Here is a 10,717-nt window from a genome sequence, read left to right as displayed (position 1 = left end):
CAGCTCTAGGCCTTACTTTGGTCTAGTATAAAATGAGGAGAATTGGGGCGCCTGGGTGGCTCAGTGGGTTAAAGCCTCTGCCTTCAGCTCAGGTCATGATCTCAGGGTACTGGGATCGAGCCCCGCATCGGGCTCTCTGCTCAGCGGGGATCCTGCTTCCTCCTCTCTCTCTCTCTCTGACTGCCTTTCTGACTACTTGTAATCTCTATCAAATAAATAAAATCTTTAAAAAAAAATAAAATGAGGAAAATCATTCCAAGTTCCTTGTCTACTGCTCCAAGGTAGTACATCTGAAAAATGCTTTGAGTTCCTCAGAGAGAGAGGAGGGGTGAGGGAAGAGACTGCTCCAAGAAGGGACATGATTCTTTTTTTTTTTTTTTAAGATTTTATTTATTTACTTGACAGACAGAGATCACATGTAGGCAGAGAGGCAGGCAGAGAGAGAGAGGAGGAAGCAGGATCCCTGCTGAGCAGAGAACCCGATGCGGGGCTTGATCCCAGGACCTGGGATCATGACCTGAGCAAAGGCAGAGGCTTTAACCCACTGAGATACCCAGACGCCCCGTGGACATGATTCTTATGAAGGGTGGGGGGAGACCAAATACAACAGTTGGACTGCAGTGCTGGTCAGTTAGAATGCAAGGGAGTCAACCTTATGAGCATTTACTGTGTTAGATAATTCTCTTGAATTATTTACACAATAACCCTATGAGGTGGGGTCTAATTTTATCTCCGTTTTACTGAGAGGAAACTGGAAGTCAGAGAGAAAGCTGAAATAAGTTGCCCAAGGTCACTCAGCTAAGAAGTGACAGAACTGGGCTTCAAGCCCAGGCAGCATCACTGCAAACTCACATTCTTAGCTACGTTGCTTCCCTAGAGCCAGGCTTGAAGCAACATCGCATAATGAATGGTGAGTCTTCCCCATTCCCCAAAGGAAGGGACTGTGTGTCCTGGAAGTTGAGAAAAAGGGAAGATCGGTGTAAGATAGCAGTAAAGGGATCAAGATGAAAGAGTTTAGGAGCCTCTGGACAAGAGGGGTGGCAACTGCTCATTTCTCTCCCTCTTGAGCTGCACAGCACCAGGCCAGCTGTTTCACCCAGGTGTGCCCTCTCTAGCCTGCAGGAGGCTTGTACAAGCCTTCATGAAAGCCCTGGCATCACCTCTGTGAGCAAGGTGGTACTCTTACGGAGATACAATCCTCTAAGGACTTCAATTTGCATGGAAATGACAAGGACAGAAGAAAGGAAAGTGAAGTTTAAGTTCAAACTCCCATTGCCCCGCTCCTCAGCCAATTTCCTATGAAGCTAGTAAAACTAAAGTTTTGGGGTCTCTCATTTGCCTCAGCCTTTTCCAAAGTCTCAGACCTAGTATTACATTAGTAATTACACACACAGACATTTTTTTTTTTCTTAGAGAGCACTCCTTCTAATTGTATATGACTCAGGGCTCCATTAAACCTCACTGGGTCCCTCCCCCATCCGATCAGCTAAATGTCAGAATCCCACAACCCTTTGAGAAACACCAGCGATGCCCCTCTCCTCCTGGAGCCCTCCCACACAGTATGAGCCTTGATTGAGGGTGTGATTCAGCTCAGTAGCTGGGTTAGGTTTTTGTAAAGAGGTTGCCGTGTGTGCACTTTAGTAGACCTCAAAGCCACCAGAAGGTCGGAGCTTAGTCTACTTTCTTTGTAATGATGACTCTCTATGATTTTTCTCCATAGATAGAAACAAGTAGGCACTGATAGGATTCCACAAAGATATACGGAGGGATCATTTGCATAGGAATCCACGTGTTGCTCACTGTCCACATGTGTGGAGGTACATAAGTATGCAAATGTGTAAACACTTCCTAGATTTGTTCTATCGAGTGAGTCACTTCTGCTACAGGGACCTTGGGTGTAGAGTCATTCCCTGGAACCAGGGGTACCCAGTTTATTCCAGGGATCTATAAGACACCCATAAATATCCAGGACTGATTTAGCCCGAGCCATGTAGGTTCTTCACTACTAGGTTTCAGGGCAGGTTTAGAGGAGATGGAAGGACCTCTGGACTGAGATGCCAAAGGGAGACAATGTGAAATGGAAGACCGATTAACTAGACCTTCGTACGTCTCCCCATTAGCCCCCCATCCTGGGTGTGGCCCACTTCTTCACAGCTACCCAGGCTTCACCAAGTTTTGCTGGTTGTGGTGACATATAGTCCAGCTAGCCGAAGCAGAAAGGGGGTATATGCTGCAATGATCTTGGAGTGTTCTAGACTATCTATGGCCTGAGATGCTGCAGGTCGCTGCAGGGCTGCAGGTCGCTGCAGGGCTGCAGGGCTGGAACTAGGAATGGGAGTCATCAGAAAGCCACATCTCAGTTTCACACTCAATGAGGCCACGTGGCCACTCCTTTCTGCTTTCCTTGGTGCCCCTGCATTCTGTTTTCTCCCCAGACCTGATTTTTCTGCATCTCTCAGTGGCTTGGAAAAGGCTACAATTACACAGCTCCAGAGGCTACTTGTCTTTAATCCAAAGGACCAGCAAAAATTGATTAGTGCTCTAAAGTCTCTAATCCCAGTTCCTGGGAGAGGAACTAAGGACTCCACCCAGATGTCCCACCTCCGATCAGCCACATCCAGTGCACCACGGTCACGCTGGAAACATATCATAAATGGTGCCCCAAGTCAAATGGCTTGTCCCCCATGAAGATCCCCAACTAATCCTGTGGGAGCAGTGTCCTCTCCCCTGAGTTCCCATAGCATTTTATCTGTCCCTCTTCCATGGTACTTATTGCTTCTTACTATGTGTTAATATTGCTGTTATAAAAATCTTATCCACCATCCCACATAACCATAAGCTTCTTATTCATTTATATGTGCTCAATAAACATTTGAAATTGAAATTTTATGTGCTCAATAAACATTTGAAATCATGATAATCTCCAAATAAATCAATTTTCAAGAAAATTAACTTGGTCAGGTTTTTTGTTTTGTCTCACTGTCTTGAGCTGATTAAATACAAAATTCAACCAATTAATTAACTGAACCAACTGAATTGAGTGCATTCTACACACCAAGCACTGTCTTTGCTATGTAGAAGCTACAGTACACAAGACAAAGGGACTCCTTAACTCACTGAGGTTAGTGGCGAAGACCATCAACAAACAGTTTACAAACTAGACTTTATTCTGGGTGCTAAGCTACAGATGTGTAAGTCCCCAGCACTGCCCTGAGGGAGCCCAGTTTCCCTGGGAATCAGAGAGAAATTATGAGATACGTTACTGCATGACAGGGCAGTGCTGTTTAAGGTTGGAGAAGGGTTGTAAGAGATCCAAGAGAGAGTGATTTGCAATAAAGGGACAAACTGTTGGCCGAGGAAGGTTTCACTGAGATCAGTGACACATGACTGAATTTGAAGGGTGAGTATGAGTTTGTTAGAGAGAATGTGAGTTAGGTATGTGGTGAGTATGTTTGGGGACTTGGGGGGCAGGGCAACGTTGCTGGGAGTGATGGTGATGAGAGCCTTTCAGATAGGCACAGGCAAAGCAGATGTCTAGCACTGTGAAAGGGCTGCTATGTCTGAAGCATGGTAAGGGATTCAGTGTGTCTGGAGCATAAGGGATGCGGGGGAAAAATGGCAAAGTTGGCCAGGGACCTTGCCTGGCCTTGTGTGCTAAGCCCAGGAGATGATTGATGAGTTAAGTATCAACAACCAGCATCTGGAGGGCAATGATTGCTGCTTCAGGCATAGGGCCAGGCAGAGCCTGGAGACCAACAAAATACCTGGCCGAGAACATATTCTAGAAGACTCTAGGATAAAACATTGCAGCAGGCCTGTGGTCATTGGGTCATTGACCTCTGGCTCATGAAGAGACATGGCTGGGTGGTGAGAGGAATTTTCACTCCCAAATTGCAATCGTCTTCAGAAAGCACCGAATCTTCCAACTTTCACTCCCTCGTGAGTATAGTGGGATTTTCTAAATTTTGCAACTGAATTTAAGAAATCAAAAGAAAAATCCATTTGTAGCTAAAAATAATAATTAAAAAAAAAAAAAGCCAGCAGAAATAGGCCTGTATATCCACACGTCTTCTGGGTTACAGTCTTATTGTCCGCGGCCCATAAATGATTTCCAGAGACTTTCCAGTTCCTCATGCGACTGCTGGTCTGTTCTCTGCTGTCCCAACATGCCAAGCAGAGGTAGAAGGGAGCCAACTTCTTGAGAGCTTTCCCAGGCCAGGCTCAACACTGTTCACACTGTGGTCCCATCCTACTTCTCCAGCTCTGTGCCCACCCTCTCCTTACTCTAGAAGAGCCTCCCGCCATGTTGGCCCTCTGTCCTCTCCCAGATGTTTAGGCATGCTGGATAGTCTCAGACAACCATTTCCCTCTTCTGCGCCTGTCAAACATCGCTCATTCTCCAGGTCAAACCCACGGTCCTGCCTCGGTAAAGGCATCCCCAATCCATTTGACTGAAGAGCGCACTCCTCTGTATTCTCCCAGAACCGTAGATTTAACTTCTGTCACTACTCTCACCCCCTAATATCAAAGTTACTTGTTCTTATTTAAGTCAACTAAATTTGCTGAGTTGAGGGACTAGACCTCAATCATCTCTAAACCCCTAGGAACTTCCAACAGTGCCTGACCTATAATAGCTTCTCAGTGGCTGCTCTATTTGTTAAAATAGAGTAGTTTATCTGGGCATCTGGACTGTTGGAATTGGGTAGTATGAAGAAGGCTTTGGGAAGAAATCCAATGGGCAGATAATAGGGAAAGGGTATTCTAGGTGGAAGAAATAGTATGAATAAAGAACCAAGGAGGAGAGCATGGACCAGTATGTGAACCTGGAGGGAAGAAGAGAAGAAAAGAAGGATGGAGCACACTAAGTGCCAAGCATAGACCTGGGATCCTTATAGCACCTTTGCACTGGCCTTTATAGAAACATGGTGAGGGGCACCTGGGTGGCTCAGTGGGTTAAAGCCTCTGCCTTTGGCTCAGGTCATGATCCCAGGGTCCTGGGATCGAGCCTCACATCAGCCTCTCTGCTCAGCAGGGAGTCTGCTTCCTCCTCTCTCTCTGCCTGCCTCTCCACCTACTTGTGATCTCTGTCTGTCAAATGAATAAATAAAATCTAAAAAAAAAAAAAAAAGAAGTGTTCTCTCTTTAACAAAAAAAAAAAAAAAAAAAGGAAGAAAAGAAACATGGCGAGGCGGTTACTATTCCCACAAAGGTCAGAGAGCTTGAGCTGGTGATGGAGACAAGATTAGACAAATTCAGTTAGACTCTAAAGCCCATGGCTTCATTAGGGCTTTAGAAAATAGTGCATAATTAAAATTGGAACCTAGAATAAAGTGGAAGAAATAAGGGAAAGGAAGTGCAGAAAGATGTGTATTACAGAGTTACATTATTGATAATATTTAGGGCTTTTTGACTGCCTATCATGGACCAAAACCTGTGTTGGGTGCTTTAAATATGTTACTTCATTAAAAAGAATGGCAATCTTGGGGCACCTGGGTGGCTCAGTGGGTTAAAGCCTCTGCCTTCGGCTCAGGTCATGATCTCAGGGTCCTGGGATTGAGTCCCGCATCAGGCTGTCTGCTCAGCGGGGAGCCTGCTTCCCTTCCTCTCTCTCTGCCTGCCTCTCTGCCTACTTGTGATCTCTGTCTGTCAAATAAATAAATAAAAATCTTAAAAAAAATGGCAATCTTGTCAGGTGATTACCCCCATTTTATAGATAATGGAAATAAATCTCAGAGAGGTTTGATAATTTGCCCAAGGTCACCTAGCCAATAAATGACAGAGCCATGACTTTTTTGGCTTTTGATTTTCCACAACCCAGGCTCATTGGGAAAGAACTTAAAGGATGAATCGTCACTTAATAATTTGATTCTAGGGGTGCCTGGGTGGCTCAGGGGGTTAAAGCCTCTGCCTTCGGCTCAGGTCATGATCTCAGGGTCCTGGGATTGAGCCCCACATCAGGCTCTCTGTTCCACAGAGAGCCTGCTTCCTCCTCTCTCTCTCTCTGCCTGCCTCTCTGCCTACTTGTGATCTCTGTCAAATAAATAAATAAAATCTTTAAAAAAAATTTGATTCTAAATGACATAACAGGGATATGGACTTTTCTTTCTTTCTTCTTTCTTTCTTTCTTTTCATTTTCTTCTCTTTTTTCCCTTTTCTTTGTTTCTCTTCCTCTTCCTTCTCCCTCTTCTTCTCTTCCTCCTCTTTTTTTTTTTTTTTTCTTTTTAAATAGGCAAGTCCCAAGCCTGGCCTTTCTTCCAACACTGTTCTTCTCTCCCTGTACATTTCTGCCACTGTTCTGTCTCCTGGTTCTGTCCCTTCTGCCCAAATGGGTAGAACTGGACCCCATGCCTTAGTTAACTGCTAGGTTTAAAAAAAAAAAAAAGAATCTTCTGACAGATAATAACTTTTCTTAAAGAAGAGAATGGTTAGGAAGATGAGAGGAATGTTCAGCCAAGATCTCAAGACAAGATGGAGCAATGGCCCTAGGAGGGCAGGGAAGAAGATGTTCCTTTTTTCCATATACTTTTCTTTTCCTTTTTCCTTCATGCATCTTGAATGGGTTGAAGTTCAAAATCAGCCTTGATCAGAATTACCTGTGTTTACTTGTTCAGAAGGCGGATTTCCTGGCTCCACCCCAGATATTCAGGAGGTTTTTTCTGAGGCCAGAGAGTCTACTTTTTCCAACAAGCACCCCAGAGATTCTAAAAGCCAAAAATACTGCCTTTTTGCAGTTTCCCCCATGGGCTTTAGTCATTCGTGCCAAGAGAAGTTGAGGTGCCAGGAACTTGGGACTAGATGCCATCCAGATGCCTGCCCCAACCTGGAGCATTGACCTGGAGGCCGTGTGTAGGAGTCCCCGTCTTTCGGAATTAGTGATGTGGTTAGAGTAGCAACGTGACTCTCTGTGGACGGAAGAAGGTTGGTCGGATGTGAGAGTCTCCCTCCATGAACGTGCGTGCGTCATCTCAGTCATCGCTTGTATCTTTATTCTCAAAAACAAGTCAGTTTTGTTCCTGTCAGCATCTTGGTTGGCCCACAACAAAGAGGGCAAGCTGAGATGGAGAAGCCCAGTCACGGGCCTCAGGTGATGCTTTGGGGGCATGCCTGGGTTGGAGAGAGCAAGGAAAGCATTACTCAAACTGCCTTCAGTAGTAAAATAAAAAAAACAAAAAACAAAAAACAAAAAACAAAACAAAACAAAACAAAAAGCATGAGAAAACACTACCCAAGGACATAAGAGCTATCTGCTCACATAAGTTTTAGGGATTATGGCATTTTTTGTTTTTGTTTTTTTGTCACCAGGAATGGGGGTGATCTGGACTCTCTAAGGAAGTGAATTTCAACTTGGATGTACTTCAGAATAATCTGAAGTTTTAAAAAAATAGAGATGCCCAGTCCTCACCCCCACCCTCCAATCTGCTAAATCCAGGCTGACCGTGGTTGGACACGGGAACCTGTATAAATAAAGCTCCTTGGGGATTCTGGAACAGCCTGTCTGATGTTGCATTTAGAAGCCACTCCGCTAAGGTGAGAGAGAAAATCACTCCAGCCTGAGCACTACCATATCAACTCATCTTTTCTCTCCTTGCTTCATCTTTGTCTTCCTTGCCATTCCCTTTCCTTCCCACCATAACATGGCCAGGAGGCTCAGAAGGGTCTACCTCTCATCTCTCTTGTAGAGCAACACAGCAACTTACCTAGCTGTGTGAAGTCCAGAAGGGCTTTATAAATTTAAATATATTACATATATTTATTTTCGTTATATATTTTTAAAAGATTTTATTTATTTATTTGACAGACAGAGATCACAAGTAGGCAGAGAGGCAGAGAGAGAGGAAGGGAAGCAGGCTCCCTGCTGGGAAGAGAGCCCCATGTGGGGCGCGATCCCAGGACCCTGGGATCATGACCTGAGCCGAAGGCAGAGGCTTTAACCCACTGAGCCACCCAGGCGCCCCTATTTCCACTATATTTAAACAGAGTTGGTTACCCTTTACATATGCCCCTTGAGTTTGCAAAGAACAACTGCAGGATGTGGGCTGCCAGACCCTGAAAGTCACGGAGGTGGGTTAGACATCTGTCGTAGTCATGGCAATAGAAAGACCCTGCACTGGGAGAATTGGGCCAATGAGCTCCAAAGTCTTTCCTAACACAAACATTCCTTGGGTTCAGTGTTAACCATTTATACTTCTTCTTTTCTGGATTTTCATCTGTTTTCTACTTCTCCTTAGAGTCTCTACCAGGTTGGGTGCCTTGAATCATATAAGTAGTGAGAAGCTGAAAGTGATTAGAGATAGAAGGAATTAGGGCAGGTTTTAGTCATAACAGTAGTGCCCAGGGCAGCTGTTCAGTTGTACACTGCACAATTCTAGGGGCACCGTTCAAATTGTAGTTAATGATGATAGGCACATTTATTACTGCAAGTATGTATCATCTGAGTCAGAGGCCAAATCTTCACTTTCAATAACCTTTTATTGATGTCGGCATCTTTCCAGGCACAGTCCAGACCAATAAGGAGAAGATTTGGTGCCTAAAAGTGTTCCTGACCAGAGATGCCTGCCATGATGACCCAAGAATCAAAGATACAGGAGAGAAGAAACCTGCCAAACAAACCTCCTCAACCGGTCTCCAAGACTGCTTTCTGCACTGCCATTTTGGGGTGAAAGAGAAGAAGATGGACTGGAATTTTTCAGCCTAAAACTCTCTATTTGTTTGGGTCTTGAAATTTCATCACATTGTAGAAAAAGTAGTGACTTTGAAGGACTGAGTGGGTGCATTGGTCCAAATCCCAGAGGAATGCTTTTTGGAAGAAAATTCTACCAGCCCCCTTCCTTTCCAGATCATACCCCTTCTTCAAAGTTCCACTCAATCTTCAGCTTCTCCGTGGACACTGTTCTGATCATTCAAAGCATTAAGTGATGCCTCTGCCCACTCATTCCAGAGAACACCTGTATCTATATAATTTATTTGGCTTTTAAACATGTAGGTATTTCTGATAACTTTACATCAGCTGCCCTGGATTGTGCTAGTTTTTGTGCTAGTTTACTTTCTCAAGGATACTGTGAGCAAACTGATGCTTTTGTATGTCCAACAAATAGCTCTTCAGTGCCAACTTGTGTGAGGCATTGTCCTAGGTCCTGGGAGACTTTCTTTCTCTCCTATCTATCAACTATCTATCTTCTATCTCAGGTGGTGGATGCAATAGAAACAAAGTAGGCTAAGGGGTGTTAAATAATAAAATAAAGGAAATCATTGATTAAGAAAAGGAACGACCGTTCCATTCAATTTTTTTGTTTCTTTATCAAAGAACATCATATACTTAGATGCTTAAAACGATTACTCCTGTGTTACTAGAACAAACCATTATAAAAAAGAAACAATCCGAGTGGAAGAAAATGTTATTAAGCTGGAAAACATAGTTGTTAAATTAAACTCTAAAATGGAAGCCATGACATGCGAATGGACAAGGCAGGTACTCAATTAGTAACAGATAAGATGAAGATAAATTTCCTAGAACACAAAAGCAAAAGGTGAAGAAATGAAAATGAAAAAATAGAATAATTGTCAAAGACAGATATCAAAGAGCCAACCCACAAATAATAAGAGTTCCTAAAATAATTAACAAAATCTTTTGTAGAAGAAGCCATAGATAGAACATTTATTGGCTTTAAGTAAAAATCTATTTTTTTCCCAAGATTTTATTTATTTATTTGACAGAAAGAGAAAGCTAGCACAAGCAGGGGGAAGTGTCAGGCAGAGGGAGAGGCAGGCTCTCTGCTGAGCAGGGAGCCTGATGTGGGGCAGGATCCCAGGATCCTGGGATCAAGATCTGAGCCAGAGGCAGATGCTTAACTGACTGAGCCACCCAGGCGCCCAGTAAAATTCTATTCTTAAAATTAAACATGCTGATTGTATTCATCAGGAATCTTTGGGTTGTGTCAAACTGGCTCAAGCAAAATAGGGATTGTGTTGGCTCACCTAATGAAGTTCAAAGTTTCACCAGGAATTCATCTCTCCAGCTCTGGCTTTCTTCTGGTTGGGCTTCATTCTTGGGGAGGTTGTTCCCGAGTGGTGGCGCCCAGTCACTCTAGGCTGATATTCTTCCAGCTTTCCAAACCCAACGGGAGGAAAGAGTTCTTCCTTTCTAATACTTGTGTGGCATTAACCTTGGTTTAATCCTCAGACTCTGATGGGCTGGGCTTGGGTCAGGTGCTCATCATTGAATCAGCTGAGGCAGCTGAGAAGGGTGGTGGCATTGGCTTCATTGGCAGGACACTCACTCCTGGAATGAGCAGCTGTCTGCGCCATCCAGTGTCCGCATGGACTGCGAGTAAGGGAGAGATGGTTTCCCAGAGGATGACGGGGCTGCTGGCTCCAGAAGAAAGGGGAGTGGATGTGGCTTGGCTAAATAATGTCACGTTGGACAGATTAATAAAAGAACTCCTCCCAGACCTATTCATGCAGGATTTTTAACTCTACAAGGTTACTAAAACCCTATAAATAAATACTCTGCAAGAAAAAAAAGTCACATGTATCTCCGATTTCTCCTCCAGAATTCTACATGCTTGCAAGACAAAGGTACAAAGTGTTTTGCATCATGAAGGAAAGCGGTTGTGTGACCTAAGAATTCATTACCGGGGCAAATGGTCACTCATCATATATGCACTCAAATATAATTCCTGGGACTCTCCTTGAACAAACTAGTGAAAAATGTATTCTA

Source organism: Lontra canadensis, unplaced genomic scaffold (genome assembly GCF_010015895.1).
Source record: "Lontra canadensis isolate GAN:19392208 unplaced genomic scaffold, GSC_riverotter_1.0 scaffold63, whole genome shotgun sequence".
In the NCBI taxonomy this organism is placed as follows: domain Eukaryota; kingdom Metazoa; phylum Chordata; class Mammalia; order Carnivora; family Mustelidae; genus Lontra; species Lontra canadensis.
Note: the sequence above shows the minus strand (reverse complement) of the source record.